Below are 16,692 nucleotides of genomic sequence, written 5' to 3'. Positions count from 1 at the left end.
ACCAGAGAACAAGTCAGTTGTGAGTTCCCATTAGCTTTACAAGGTAAAGCAAGCTGTTGGTGGTAGTGTGGAGAAACATAAGGCAAGATTTATTGCCCATGGTTTCTCACAGGTCGAGGGGATCAACTATGATGAAAATTTTTCTCTTGTAGCAAGGTACTCATCTATCATATCAATGTTTGTTAAAATTGGCAACTAGGGCAAAAATTCATGTGGGTCATCTTATTCATGGCTAATAATATTTTTATTAGATTCCTCTCGTCGAGAGGTGTAGGATTGATATAAATATCATCCAATTCCGATAAGTATTCATAGAGATATGAATTTATTTTGATTATGGAATTATTATCAAGCCGACCTACAACTCATGTAGGCTCAGAAGCCCAACAGTCGCATCTATTCACCCACCAAAGTTGTGTATAAATATAAGAGTACTTTTCCTCATTTGGACTCACTCATCTCATCACATCTCTCTCTCTCTACTGCGCTGAAATGGGTCTCTCTCTCTCACACATGTGAAGCCGGAAGCTGTTGAATTTGAAGCTGCAACTGCAGAAGTAAAGATTGACTTGCATGGCCTAGAAGATCTCCTCTTTGGAACTGTGTTGTAGGTTCATCTGAACCTCCTTTGAAAGCCGCAACTTTTGGTGGTGGAATGAAGTTAATCCGATGAACGATTTGCAAGATATCGACTGCCCTAGTTTGAAGCTGGAAACTGCTGAAACTGAAGCTGCAACTGCAGAAGTAAAGATTGACTTGCGTGGCCTAGAATATCTCCTCTTTGGAACTGCACTGTAGGTTCATATGAACCTCCTTTGAAAGCCACAACTTTTGGTGGTGGAATGAAGTCAATCCAACGAACGGTTTGCAAGATATCGACTGCCCTAGTTTGAAGCCGGAAACTGCTGAAACTGAAGCTGCAACTGCAGAAGTAAAGATTGACTTGCGTGGCCTAGAAGATCTCGTCATCTAAATTACGCTGTAGGTTCATCTGAACCTCCTCTGGAAGCTGAAACTTTTGGTGGTGGAATGAAGTCAATCCGACTGTCGGTTTGTGAGATATGGTCTGCCCTAGTTTGATAATGAAGCCGCTAATGCTGATGCTACTGATCTAGGGTTTGCTACTACTGATATGAATCAGATTTATTGTACTATTTCTCTCTGCTGAATTATTGAAGATAAAAGAATATTTGATCAAAGGGTTTCCCCACACATTGTGGGGTTTGTCCCTAGCTAGCCGCCACATCTTGTGTCTCTTGTCTTGGCTTGTTTTCTGTCGACCGTTTAATGTTCTATCTGCACTTTACTTTATGTACATGTGATTGCTAATCGGTGGAATATAATAAGAAAAAGAAGTAAAATGTTATAAGCATAGAACATACCATAACTTAACATGGTATCGGAGCTGAGGTGAAGACAAAGCCCGAGCAAGAGCAAGAGCAATCATTGAAGAGAAGATTGGCAAGGCTATCCTAAAAGAACTATGGGGTCCTCAACACTCTTTCCTACCGAAGACAAGCTCCGTGAGAAAGCTGACTATCACGGATGAAAGATGTCTATCGATCTAACCCTTGAAGATCAAGGAGTGCTGGACCATGTAAGAGGTAATATTGTTGAGCCTTCATCAAATGCATCTGTTGCTGCTTGGAACAAATGGAAAAATGGAGAAGTCAAAACAAAGAAGATCATCCGGGACTCTATCGACAAGCGCTTGGTGGCCTACATCTCTGATCTAGACACCTCCAAGGAAATCTACGATAGACTTGTGAGTTTATTTAAAGTTAATGATGCAAATCAAGTTTTGTTTCTTAGAAATAAGTTGAGGGAAATCAAGAAGGGTAAAGAAGAAAGTATGCAAGCATACTTCTTAAGTCACCGAGATCAAGAACGATCTCCTATCTATTGGGGAAACCATTACTGATAGAGAAGTGGCACTCACAACTCTCGGAGGATTACCATCTGAACGGTACGTGTTCAAGACTACTCTTCTGAACTATAATGTAATTCCTGGTTTCGAGGAATTAATGGCTAGATGCATTCAAGAAGAAACAAGGGAAGAAGTGCAAGAAATGCCCATGCCTAAAGGTCCTCCTGCTGCCTTTTCTTCTCATGCAAAGAAAAGAAATAATTCTGGGACTAAATAAAAAGGAAAGGTTGGACCTAACGCTAGAAGAAAATGATGATGTTACATTTGCGATAAGGCAAGTCACTATGTATGAGATCATGAGCATCATGATGAATGAGATCTTGGACATAAAGGGCAACATGAGATCATGGACATATAGGATAGCATGATGATGTTGCACACTAGTTTGAGCAACATTATGATGGATAAAATCATGGACATGGGCAGCATGATGATAATCATGATTAGAGAAGCATGGTACAGTATGCAGTGGTGCAACTTGAAATCCCTCTGATGGCAATCAAAGGAATGGAAAATTCAATAGCAAAGGTAAGAGGAGAGCTGGGAATCAAGGAAGAGGACAAGCATTCAAGAAGGCTAGAAATTCTAGGATGTATTAAATGCACCTGACCTCAAAAGGAACCTAGTGTCCATCTTGGCAATGGAAGACAGAGGGTACAAGGTAACCTTCAGCAATGGCAAGGTATGTATATGGAAAAATAATGTTAAAGATGCCTTTACTCTTGGGTTTAGTGTTGATTTATTATATCAGGTCGATGGAATTCTGCTAGGTGTCATGTCTTGTGACACAACTCTTTAGTCCGAACTTTGGCATTGGAGGTTTGCCCACCTTCATTACAAAGCTCTACCCGATGTAAGACAGATGGTAACAGGGATGCCCGAATTCCAAGTTGAGAAAGAAGGTGTATGTCCGGGATGTGCCAAAGGAAATCTCAAAAGGGGACCATTCCCCTCAAGCCAAAGCAAGACCTCCGATATATTACAATTGGTTTACTCAGGCATACCTGAGGTTGGCATTAAGAGGGAGACTACTACACCACATACTCCTGAGCAGAATGGTGTGATGAGAAGGAAGAACCACATGATGATGGAAGCTGTCCGGGCCATGCTACATGATCAAAGACTTCCAAAGTTTCTATGGGCTGAAGCTGCAAACACTGCCATATATGTACAAAATCGATGCCCTCATCAAGCATTGGGTTCCAAGACTCCTGAAGAAAAATTCACCAGTAAGAAACCTGATGTTTCTCATTTTAAAATTTTTGGAAGCCCTGTATACTTTCATGTGTCGAAAGAGAAAAGAAATAAATTGGGAGCATCTGGAAAGAAGGGAATTTTCGTGGGCTATGGTGAAAATACTAAAGGCTATAGAATCTATGTAGCCAGTCAAAGGGAAGTCACAATTAGTCATGATGTCACCTTTGACGAAGATGTGGCTCTCAGCAAGGTGATCAATCTTCTGACTTTGAAGAGCTCTCAAGAAGCCGACACCAGGGAACCAAAAGAAAAGGATGATGAATCAATGCCTGATGTAGAAGAACCCATGGATCCGATTGATCCTCCTCCATATGAGCCTTCCTCTTCTAGGAAGAGGCCTTCATGGCTTAAGGGGTTACTTGATGATGTTGAAAGACATGCTGCACCCCGAGGAACCTTTCGTGAAAGTAAGAAACCTAATAGGTATCAAGGATACCTGTCCATCATGAGCACGATCATACAAAATGAGCCTTCGTCATTCTCAGATGCCGTCAAGCATCAAGTATGGAAGGATGCTATGACCGAAGAATATGAGTCTATCATAAAGAATGATGTCTGGGAAGTAGTTCCCAGACCCTGGACAAGACAATTGTTAATTCAAAATGGCTTTACAAGATAAAGCATGCAGCAAACGGAAGTATGGAAAAGTATAAGGTTCATTTTGTTGCTCATGGTTTATCCCAGAAGGAAGGTATAGACTATGATATTTGCACCTGTTGCCAGATATACGACAATCTGCTTGATCATAGCCCTTGTGGCTTCACAAGGATGGAACCTAAATCAGATGGATGTTAAGACCGCGTTCTTGCATGGTTCTATCAAAGAAGAGGTCTATGTGGAGCAACCTGAAGGATTTGAGATTTATGATTGAAAATCTCATGTATGCAGGTTGAAGAAGGCTCTCTATGGGCTGAAGCAAGCACCCCGAGCATGGTATGAGAGGATCGATAGCTACTTGATGAAGCTGGGATTCACTAGGAGTGAAGCTGATCCTAACCTTTACTTTAAGGTTGAAGATGACAAGCCTCTCATACTGGTGTTCTATGTGGATGACCTCTTTCTAATAGGTGCAAACCCTCTCATTCACAAATGTAAGAGGGAGATGGCTTCTGAATTTGAAATGAAGGAGCAAGGACTTGAAGTGTGGCAGAAGCCAAGGGAAATTTTCCTATCTCAAGGAAAATATGTGGTAAATATATTGGAAAGATTCAGTATGATGGACTGCAAGCCTGTGACTACCTCGAGGATCTTAACTTTTAGAAGTTATATGGTAATGATGTCGGACCAGTCTTGGGAAATGCCTCTGAGTTTCAAAAACTCATTCGCATTGATGTTCTTGGTGAACCTTCGTCCGAACATATGTTTTGCAGTTAGCATTGTGAGCTCATATTTGGTTGAGCCTCACTGGATTGATGCCAGGAATCTTCTGAGATGTCTTCAGGACACAATCTCTCATGGATTAAGATACACTGCCGGAGATGTGAGACTACTTGGATATACTGATGTTGATTGGGCAGGCAGTGTGGTGGACTGTAAGAGCACTTCCGGGTACTGTTTCACCTTGAGATCTGCTTCGATATCCTGGATGAGCAGGAAGTAAAAGTCGGTGGCTTTGAGCACCACCGAAGCAGGATATATTGTTGCTAGCATAACCTCGTGTGAGGCAGTCTGGTTGCGAAAGCTCTTCAGTGAGCTGTTTGGATTTACATTGGATACCACTGTGATTCTCTGTAACAACCAGAGGTGGGATTCGATTATTGAGGAATCCCGTATTCGTCAATTGCTCCAGCAGATAGACATCATCTAGGATACGGTAAGTCGATGAGCACGGAAGCTCCATCACATTAAGATGATTTACAGGTTGATACACCTTGTCAAAGCCCTAAGGAAAGATCTAATCTGTGATTTTCCCAAACGACTTGGAGTCGGCAAGAAACCCTTGTACAAGGGTCCTGCATGTTGCATACATTGAGCTCTGGGAGCTCTGAGGGATTGCGGTTCCTACTGGAGCAACATATGACCACAGGGTGACTCACCCCCCCTGGTGGTGCACACTGGAACAAGATGATTCGCTCTCTTGTGGGACAAGATGATTCGCTCTCTTGTGGAACAGGATGATTCGCTCTGCTATGTAGCAGGATGATTAGTTCTCCTGTGAGGCCTGGATTAATGTGTTCTCCATGGCAATTGTAGCAGGATTGATGTGTTCTCCTGTGTGGCCTGGATTGATGTGTTCTCCATGGTAGCCTGGATTGATGTGTTCTCCATGGCAATTGTAGCAGGATTGATGTGTTCTCCTGTGAGGACAAGATTGATTAGTTCTCTTGTCGAGCCATCCTACCCATGCAGTCTGGGACTCATGGGAAGTACCTCTCATCTGATCAATGAGCAAGGAAATGAAGTTAGGGACCATAGTAGTACCGATGGACGCATTGTTGTATCTACCATACTCCCTATGCTAGGATGACCTCCATTGATCTGGGATCAATGATACTGGTCTGGGACCAGTGGTAGGAGTTGTACCATACTATGACGCTGACTTCGGGTCGGTTGAGACTGGTCTGGGATCAGTGGTACATACTCTGAGACTGACTTTGAGTCAGTGGAGGATGATATTGGTCTGGGACCATTGGAGTTGTACTTACTATGACGCTGACTTTGGGTTGGTTGAGACTGGTTTGGGACCAGTGGTACATACTCTGAGACTGACTTTGAGTCAGTATGATACATCCTCGATCATTTCTTCTTCTTCATAATTTGGACAAAAGCAGAGTAGAACAGAACAATGCAAGAGCAGAGCAGAACAGAACAAAACAGTACAAATCAGTGTAGGGAAGAACAAGACAAAGCAGAACAGGCAAAATAGAGCAAAGCAGGGCAAGGGTCAGGCTGTACAAGGCAGTGCATTTGATGGATGAATAGTAACGACCGATAGACAGATTGCAGATGAAGTTCTCCATGGTTGAGAGGGAGTGTTAAAATTGGCAACCAGGGTAAAACTTCATGTGGGTCATCTTATTCATGGCTAATAATATTTTTATTAGATTCCTCTCATCGAGATGTGTAGGATTGATATAAAGATCATCCAATTCCGATAAGTATTCATGGAGATATGAATTTATTTTGATTATGGAATTATTATCAAGCCGACCTACAACTCATGTAGGCTCAGAAGCCCAACAGTCGCATCTATTCACCCACCAACGTTGTGTATAAATATAAGAGGACTTTTCCTCATTTGGACTCACTCATCTCATCACATGTCTCTCTCTACTGCGCAGATATGAGTCTCTTCTCTACTGCGCTGAAATGGGTCTCTCTCTCTCACACATGTGAAGTCGGAAGCTGTTGAATTTGAAGCTGCAACTACAGAAGTAAAGATTGACTTGCATGGCCTAGAAGATCTCCTCTTTGGAACTGTGTTGTAGGTTCATCTGAACCTCCTTTGAAAGCCGCAACTTTTGGTGGTGGAATGAAGTCAATCCGACGAACGGTTTGCAAGATATCGACTGCCCTAGTTTGAAGCCGGAAACTGCTGAAACTGAAGCTGCAACTGCAGAAGTAAAGATTGACTTGCGTGGCCTAGAAGATCTCCTCTTTGGAACTGTGCTATAGGTTCATCTGAACCTCCTTTGAAAGTCACAACTTTTGGTGGTGGAATGAAGTCAATCCGATGAACGATTTGCAAGATATCGACTGCCCTAGTTTGAAGCTGGAAACTGCTGAAACTGAAGCTGCAACTGCAGAAGTAAAGATTGACTTGCGTGGCCTAGAAGATCTCCTCATCTAAACTGTGCTGTAGGTTCATCTGAACCTCCTCTGGAAGCCGAAACTTTTGGTGGTGGAATGAAGTCAATCCGACTGTCGGTTTGTGGGATATGGTCTGCCCTAGTTTGATGATGAAGCCGCTAATGCTGATGCTACTGATCTAGGGTTTGCTACTGCTGATATGAATCAGATTTATTGTACTATTTCTCTCTGCTGAATTATTGAAGATAAAAGAAGATTTGATCAAAGGGTTTCCCCACACATTATGGGGTTTGTCCCTAGCTAGCCACCACATCTTGTGTCTCTTGTCTTGGCTTGTTTTCTGTCGATCATTTAATGTTCTATTTGCATTTTACTTTATGTACATGTGATTGCTAATCGGTGGAATATAATAAGAAAAAGAAGTAAACTGTTATAAGCATAGAACATACCATAACTTAACAATGTTGGAACTATCAACATAGATGGGTTGGAAGATCCATCAAATGGATATGAATAATGTATTCCTCAATGGAAATATTAAGGAAGAGGTGTACATAGAGAATTCGGAAGGTTTTGAGACCTTCGATCATGAGTTGCATGTTTGCCGACTCAAGAGAGCTTTGTATGGGCTGAAGCAAGAACCTCGTGCTTGGTACACCAGGATCAACAACTACTTTACTAATTTTGGTTTCACAGATGTAGATTGGGTAGGGAGTCCATCAGCTTAGTTCAGCTGCAATTTCTTGGTACAACAGGAAACAGAGGTTAGTTGCACTCAGCTCAGCAGAGGGTGAATACATGGCTGCAAGTCAGGTAGTATGTGAGGCCATTTGGATGCAGAAAATTCAAGTTGGTTTGTATGATCAGAGGATGGATACAATTATGATATATTGTGATAATAAGATTTGTATCAAACTCTTTGAGAATCCAGTATTTCATGACGGGTCCAAGCACATCGGCATTCAGTATCATCATCTCAGAGACTTTGTGGTGATGAGGATCATGTTGTTGTAGTATGTTTTGACCGAGGAGCAAGATGCTGGTATTTTGACTAAGGCATTGTCAAAGTTTAAATTCGAGTTCCATAGAGACAGGATCGGGGTGGAAGATAATCCCTTTCTTGTTGAGAGGGAGTGCCGAAATGTGGCAAAAAGAATATTCCAATTTTAATTTGTCCTTGAATTAAAATTGAGAATAAAAATTCGAATTGAGTCTCACTAGCTACTTGGAAAATAATTAATTAATTCATCCTGAGTTAATTAGTTGGAGAAATTCAAGCTAGAAGTTTTTGTGAAGTCATGCAATAGTTATCCCTTTGATTGAGGAAATTATCCCTTAGTTAAGGAGATAAGGATGAGTTGTATTTGAGTTGTAATTAGTTAAATGAGTTAAGTCCAGTTAAATTAGTTCCAAACAGTTTTGAGGTACTAATTGTGAGTTCAGTCAGTTAATGCATGCATGCATGAAACTAGTGTACTCCAAATAACTGAATATTTTCTCATAAATAACTCATGCATGTCAGTTCAGACAAAGACCTAGTTGAGATTAAAGGTAGGGCAATGTAGTACCAATTGAAAGAATTTTCCTATAAGAAAATCTCTTGCATGCAGAAGGAATTCATTCCTTGAGATTTACACAGTTTTATAGTGTGTTGGAGCAGTGTCTGAGATCAGTGTCACACAATGTTACAACTGGAATGCCTAGGGAAAAAAATTGCAAGGAAATAGGAGGCTTGGAGGGCAGAGGGAAAGGCATATGAGTTGTCTAGTCTGTCTATGAGCAGCAGTGAGGGATTGTACTGAGAGCTGGATAGTTGTGAGAGTTAAAGCTTTATGTAATCCTGAGATATTTCGACTTGTATGATAATACAGATAACGGGGTTTTTAGCTGAGGCTTTCCCCAGAATATTCTTCTGTGTTTCATGTGTATTGATTCTTCTTCTCTGTTATATGTGTTCTATTTGATCTTTCTCAACTCGATTAAGCTTCCGCAAGTTTGATTGTAGAAGTAGATTAAGTATTTTTCTTTAGTTATATTGCATAATAAGGTTAATCTACAGTGAGAATTTATACATCTTGAATTTATAAGGATTCATGTGGGTCAAAAGAAAATTATTTTTGGCTTCATGAGCCTACTTGAAGTTGAAGCTGACCTTAACAATTTCATGTGTGAGGGATTTTAATTCAAAATTTCACTTCTCCTTGTCTGATTTGAGTGATATATAGGTCAATTTTGGTCCTCTCAGAAATAGGAATTTAATGAAATAATTGTCTCCATCAAATAAGTTTTTCAAAGTGAAATTTGACCCTAGTTTCATAATTTAACACTTCCTCTCAACTACGAAGAATTCCACCTATCAATATCTGTCCATAGATCATCATGTCATCATGTACCATCTAGGTTTGTCTCGCTTATCTCATAATGAACATTCTTGAATCTAAAGAAGAAGAAATGTTGCAGGGGAGCTCTAGTTACCACCCTACCTCTATCACCATTGAGGAGACTTTTCTACCACCTGGAATCATCATTGTCCTCATCATCAAGGAGACATAGTGATCAAGTGCTCAAAATTACACTCAAAAATCAAAGTGTCAGAATCTTGACAAATTTAGCTTCAGATCAAAGATCTCGTCATTCTGATTCCAATGGTGGGAACGACACTCAAATCTAAGCTCATATGTAGAAGTTAGAGAAAGTCAAAGTTTAGGTTTGACTTGGTCATAGGACATGACTAGATGACGTGGCAGGTTTCATCAGTGAATCGGGAAGCACCAAGTGGCAGGCCACAATTGGTCCCTGCATTTCACAAGTTTCATATCAGAGGTGGGTTGACATTACAAATTGGCCACAAAGCAATCCAGGGTGTAATGCGAGAATCACAATTGAACATTAGTGAAGGGAGATGTTATGGAATCACTCCCCTATGGGATCAAGGTTGTGATGCGATCACACATCACATATCGCACGACACTATAGAATCAACTCTGGTAGGTTTGGGTTGCGATGTGATATCACAATAAAAAATTGCAATAAGGCACGTCCCACATTCATAAGACCGCTGGTACTCTGTGATTGCGATTAGCGAAGGGATCCCGGACGTGATACATTTATAGCCTACAGTTTAATGTCCCATGGGGTTTGCTAATATCACAATCACACATTTATGCTTTGTTCATAGACCATAAGCCCGTAGGACTCCGTCGATTGCAATTTGCGATAAGACAGTTGGTATCGACATATTAAGGCCCACCGTGTGGCGAAATTCTCGCTTGGTTAGTGGATTTTTGGAGCGAAATTTTGGGTTCCGGTTAGATGTGGAGCATTTTGTGGAATGAATAGTGGGAAAACAAAGGGAAGTCATAACTTCTTCAGTTTTTCACCAAATTGGTTGCGAAAAGAGGCTAGATAGCCATTTTTGGGTATTCTAAACTTATTGGAGGAGGTTTTAGAAGCATTTGAGCATTGTAAACACATATTTTTACACTTTTGGCATAATAGAGAGGGCCAAGCCATTGGAAACCGTACCAAGGAGACGTATCCCAGGAGGGGTGAACTCCTTTATCATGTGCTTGTTGTAATGTATTTTTTATGATGTTCTGTACATGTTTATGCTGTTGTTCAGTTTGTGGTTTATGTTGAATTACTCATAAAATCAACATAAAAACTCTTCAACTTACTTGCAAAAAAATTAATGAATCCTTAAGCACAATGAAAGAATTTTGTTTATAATCTTAGGAAAATCCTATCACTGAAAACTAATATTCTAAATCAGATCAATTTACTATCAGAGCAGTAGGCTTTCTTTGTGAAAGAAGGGTTTAATTGTTTGCAAGTTTATGTCATGCTTACAAGGTTAAGACTCAAAAGAGGTGAAGGAAAGTTGGTTGGAAGCCCTAAAGTTCATTTAAGGGGAAGAAGAGCAAGTTTTCCACAATCTCCAACACTAGTTCAGCCTCAAGTTGTAGTTGAGACTCCACAAATCATGTCTCATGAAGGAGAACCTACAAACATGACAGAAGATGAGAAGACCTTCAAAAAGGCTTTCTTTGATTTGACAGAGATGGTGAAGGTCCTCTATGAAGAGAGGAATAACATGTTGCAAGGAGAAAGTTCCAAACCTCCTAATGGAGTGGGCTCTTCAGAAGGAGGTAATGGAAAAGGAGGTAATGTGAATCGAGACAAAACTCCACCCCCTCCACCCTCTTCTTCATATTCTTCTTCACAAGCATCTTCACACTCTTCCACTAATACAACCCTTACTCATACTCATCATCATTCTTCAAAAGGAACTGGTAAATCACCTTTTTTAAAACTTGATGTTAAATTTGAGTTGCCCATGTATAATGGTGAAGTGAATGCAGAGAAGCTTGATAATTTGATTTGTTAGTTGGAGCTTTATTGCAGGATTCAAAACCTTCAAGAGGATGACATAAAGATTCAGTTAGCTTCCTTGAGAATGGAGGGTGTAGGACTTGTAAGGTGGGAATCAAAGACCTAAGAGGAGATTGAAAAACATGGTAAGATCTCTATTTATTGGAATAATTTCATTGCTGCAATCAAAAGCCAATTCTACCATCTATCTTATATGCAGAAAGCCATCATGAATTGGCATAACTTTAGATAGATAAAAGTTAAAAATGTGCAATATTACACCCAAGAATTTAGAAAAAGGTCTTGATGTTAGGTGTAGATTTGCAGTCACAGGACACTTTGTTGAAGTACATAGGGGGTTCACATAGTTACCTTAGGCATACAATCTTAATCTTTAATCCCAATAATCTAGTTGATGTGTGTGTGCAAGCCACTCATCTTGAGGCAAGAGGGAAAAACACCTTAGAAAAAGGTAGTAAAAATCCATTTAAGAGTAAGGGAAAAGAAAAGGCTTTCAAAGGGAAGGCAAAGAAAAATGCATCTATCAGAAAAGGAGAGAAAATTACATGCAAACACTATTCTAGAGAGGGTCACGATGAATCTCAATGTTGGAAGCTTCATCTAGAAATGAAACCAAAAAGAAACAACAATAAGGGAAAACATAAGACAATTGTAACCACTCAATAGGATTTTAGATCCGATTCAGGTGATGAAACTAAAATCACAGCCATGGGGTTAAAAGGAAAAGAATCCATTTCCAACACTAGTTCTTCAGACTCACAAAATGAAAATCCAAATGAAAAGAGGATAATAGAACTGTTTCACATAAGGGTGATCTCAAAACATAACAAGATTGATATGTTGTTCGATAGTGGATCTCAAGCCAATCTTATCTTTGAAAACATTGTCAAGAGTTTAAATCTAGAAATTGTTCCACATCATAAATCGTCTCCACTTGGATGGGTATGTGACAATGCGCAATTGTAGGTTACTAGAAAGTGTAAACTGAGATTCACTATTACTACAAATTTCATAGATGAAGTGGAGCTTGACGTTGTGCCATTAGATATCTGTGTCATGGTTTTGGGTAGCCCATACCTTTATGACAGAATATCTATCTTCCATCGACATCAAATTAAATATCATTTATTAAAAAATGGAGTAGAATATATTGGGAGAGCTCACAAAAGGAAAACAAATCTTTCATTTGTTAATGCAAGGCAGATGAAAAGACCGGTGAATTTGAGCAAGAATTTTGTGCTTCTCATGATCAAACCCAAAAACGATGTTGATAATGAAGCTTTTAGAGGTTTTGATTTGAACTTGAAATCTGAATTGGTTGGCGTAGTTAACCAATATGATGAAATGTTTTAGGAACCAAAGGGAATACCTCCCAAGAGAGGAATCCAACACAATATACATCATAAAGTTGCAGCAAGATTGTCCTTCTCCTAACAGTGGCATGTACAAGATGTTAGTGATGGAAAGCGCAAAAATTAAGATGCAAATCCAAGAGTTGTTGAATAAAGGAATCATCAGACAATCTTCCTCGCCTTGTGGTTCACCTATTGTCTTGGTAGCAAAGAAGGATGGGACATGATGCATGTGTGTGGACTTTCATGCATTGAACAAAATTACAGTAAAGAATCGTTACCCACTTCCCAAAATAGATGATTTACTAGATAAATTGAAAGATGCAAAATATTTTATGAAGTTGGACTTAAGAATGACAACATTCAAAACAAAACAGGGTTTGTTTGAATGGCTAGTTATGCGTTTGGTTTATGTAATGCTCTTGCTACATTCATTCATGTAATGAATGATGTGTTGAGGCCATTTCTTGATGAATTTGTCACAGTCTACTTACATGACATCTTAATTTTTAGTAAAACCTGTGATGAACATGTCATGCATGTAAGAAAAGTACTTGATGTCTTGAAAAAAGAACACTTGTATCTTAAGATGTCAAAGTGTGAGTTTGGAAAGACTTCTTTAGTTTACTTGGGTCATATTGTTGGAGGAGGTGAGTTGAAAATAGATCCCTCCAAGATTGATGTCATTGTAAATTGGCCAAGGCTCAAGACAGTTACATAGGTAAGAAGTTTTCTGGGAGTAACCCAATATTGGAGGAAATTTTTTACTAATTCTTCTCTTATATAAGCTCTTTTGCATGTGTTAACCAACGTGAAAAAGGTTTTTCAGTGGGGAGGTAAACAAAAAAAGGCCTTTGATGCGTTGAAGCAAAAGATCAGTACAACTCCCGTACTCGCATTTCCAAACTTGAGACAGTCATTTGAGATTCAACAAATGCTAGTGACTATGCTATGGGTGCAGTCCTCATGCAGCATGGTAAGCCTATCTGTTTTCGTTCGAAAAGCTTTTAATGGTGCAGTGATTAACTATCCTACATATTATAAGGAATTGTATGCATTGATTCAAAGTGTGAAGAAATGGAAACACTATTTGATGGGTAAGGAAACAATCATTCACACTGATAATCAACCATTGCAATAATTGCAATCTCAATCAAAGTTGCAGCAATTAAGGCACTTCTAATGGATGGGTTTCCTTCAACAATTCCACTTGGTAATCAGGTATAAAAAAGGTATCTACAATAAAGTTGATATGCTTTTTAGGCCGACTATTAATGCAGCTACTTTACTCAAGCATAATTTTGTTTTCCATGAAACTTATATTGAGAAATATGCATTAGATAATGACTTTCAAGATGTTTATGCAAGCTTGAGTGAAGGTAACCAAGTAGAGGAATTGGATTATCATTTTCATGATAACTTGTACCATCTTGGAAAGCTTTGTATTCCGCAGGGAGAGAGCTAACATCATAAAAGAGGCACATACTTCTCTTATTGTTGGTCATTTCAGTGTAAGTAAGATGGTGGCACATCTACAGAGGTATTGTTGTTGGCCTTGTATGATTGAAAGCGTGTCTCGTTTTATTAAGGGATGTTCATTATGTGCAATCAGGAAGCCTAGCAATAGGAAGTTAGGATTGTACACACCACTTTCAGTTCCTTCACAACCATGGGAGTGTTTCTATGGATTTTGTAGGAGGTCTTCCATTGCCAAAAAGAGTTCATGATTATTTGTATGTAGTTGTGGATAGGGTTAGCGAAATGTGTATTTTGATGCCATGTAAAAAGAAAGTTACAGCTGAACAAAATGCTTAGTTATTCTTTCATAATGTTTGGGTGCATTTTGGATTGCCTACATCCATTGTTAGTGATCGAGATTCTTTATTTGTGGAGAATTTTTGGTCAAACTTGTGGGGATTCGTGGACACCAAACTGAAAAAGAGTAAAACATTTCATCCACAAACAGATGGTTAAACAAAGGTAGTGTACAGAATAGTGATACATCTTCTGTGTGGGTATTGCAACAAATATCCTAAGTTATGGGATGAATAGTTTCACTATATTAAGCATGCTTACAACAAAGCTAAACACTCTTCCACTCAAACTTCACCATTTGAGGCATGCATGGGATACCTGCCTAAAGATGTTGCTATCGAAGGTCATAGCGACATACACAAAGGAAGAAAGTTCATTGAACAAATACAATTAGTACACCAAAAGGTTCAAGAAAAACTTGAGAAAAGCCAAGGAAAGTACAAAGAAAGGCATGACAAGCATAGTCAAGATCACAAGTACCAAGTTGGTGATGAATTTTGGCTTCATATTAACAAAGAGAGGCTCCAAGAAGAAGTTAAAAAGCTAAAACCTATTAGATATGGTCCATTCAGAATTTTGGAAAAGATTGGTAACAATGCCTTCAGGTTGGATTTTCCTTCATATATGTAAATTTATGTTGTTATTAATGTTGAGAATTTAAGGTTGTATGAGAATCCTTTGATTGAAGATCAAGGAGAGAATATTCAAATTCCATCTATTGAAGACTTTTCTCTAGAATTCCTTGATGTGCTTCAATAAGACACTATACATGACAGAAAAATAAGGACATCAAAAAGGGGAAGTATTGATTATCTTTGAGTGGGGCTCAAAGGTACAATTACTTCAAAATCAAAATGGATAGACGTTGAAAATGTGAGGAAACTATACCCTCACCTGTTGAAAAATTGAAAGTGATCCTTTTGAGGTCCGAAAGGCTTCTAGTGGGGAGGAGTGATCAGGTGCTCAAAATTAGGCTCAAAAATCAAAATGTCAAAATCTTGATGAACCTGTCTTTAGAATGAAGAGCTCGTCATTATGATTCTAATAGTGTGAACAACACTTAAATCTGAGCTCATATGCAGAAGTTAGTGCAAGTCAAAGTTTAGGTTTTACTTGGTCATATGGGAGGATTGGATGACATGGTAGGTTTCATTGGCGAATTGGGAAGCCCCAAGTGGTAGGCCTCCATTGGTCCCCACATTTCATAGATTGCATATCAGAGGCGGGTCGACATTACAAATCAGCCCTAGAGAAAGCTAGGGTGTGATGGGAGAATCGCAATCGTACATCAGTGAAAGGAGATGTTATAGAATTACCCCCCGGCGGGATCAAGGTTGTGATGCGATTGCACATTGGATATTGTGCGACACTACAGAATCGACCCTCATAGGTTCGGGTTGAAACTCAATATCACAATCGCAAATCGCAACAAGGCAAGTCCAAAATTCATAATACCATTGGTACTCCGTGATTGCAATTAGCAAAAGGATCCCAAACGCGATACATTTATAGCCTGCAATTTAATGTCTTGTCAGTGCCAATCGATCAAGGCCCACAATGTGGCAAAATTCTCGCTCGGTTAGTAGATTTTTGGAGCAAAATTGTGGGTTCCTGTCAGATGTGGAGCATTTTGTGGAACGAATAGTGGGAAAATGAGGGGAAGTCATAACTTCTTCATCTTTCCACCAAATTGGTTACAAAAATAGGTTAGATATGTTGGAAATACTGAGAGGGGGGTGAATCAGCATTTTCTTTCAATTGTTATTATTACCACTTAGATTTTTCACAATTTAATCAAGGAAACATGTAAGAATAATTTTTATTGAGTATAAAAGAATAAATACAATGTATGATAATTGTTCCCAAGCACCAACTTGGTTTTGATGAGGCTCTGACCTCTAGGGCTTTGACCCTATCTTATCCAAGGTTCCAACCTTGCATTTAGTAGCACCAACTCCAAGGAAACCAATCCTGTTGTCTTTCTTTAATAGAGAATATGAATATGAGAAGTTCTTAATTGTCTGTCTATGACATAATTCTTCACTGTTCAATCAGTTTCCAAAGAATTCACTGTTTAATTACTTCCAAGAGACTTTACTGGTCAATTAAAAAGAAAACTTCACTGTTTAAACATTTTCCACATACTTCATTGTTCAATAATTTTGCTTCATTATGTTGTCCTCAATTCCAGGCTTCACT

Source organism: Pinus tabuliformis, chromosome 2_2 (genome assembly GCF_031772625.1).
Source record: "Pinus tabuliformis cultivar Carrire ecotype Pingquan chromosome 2_2, CPIR1, whole genome shotgun sequence".
NCBI classification, from domain to species: Eukaryota; Viridiplantae; Streptophyta; class Pinopsida; order Pinales; family Pinaceae; genus Pinus; species Pinus tabuliformis.
This window is presented reverse-complemented; position numbering follows the sequence as displayed.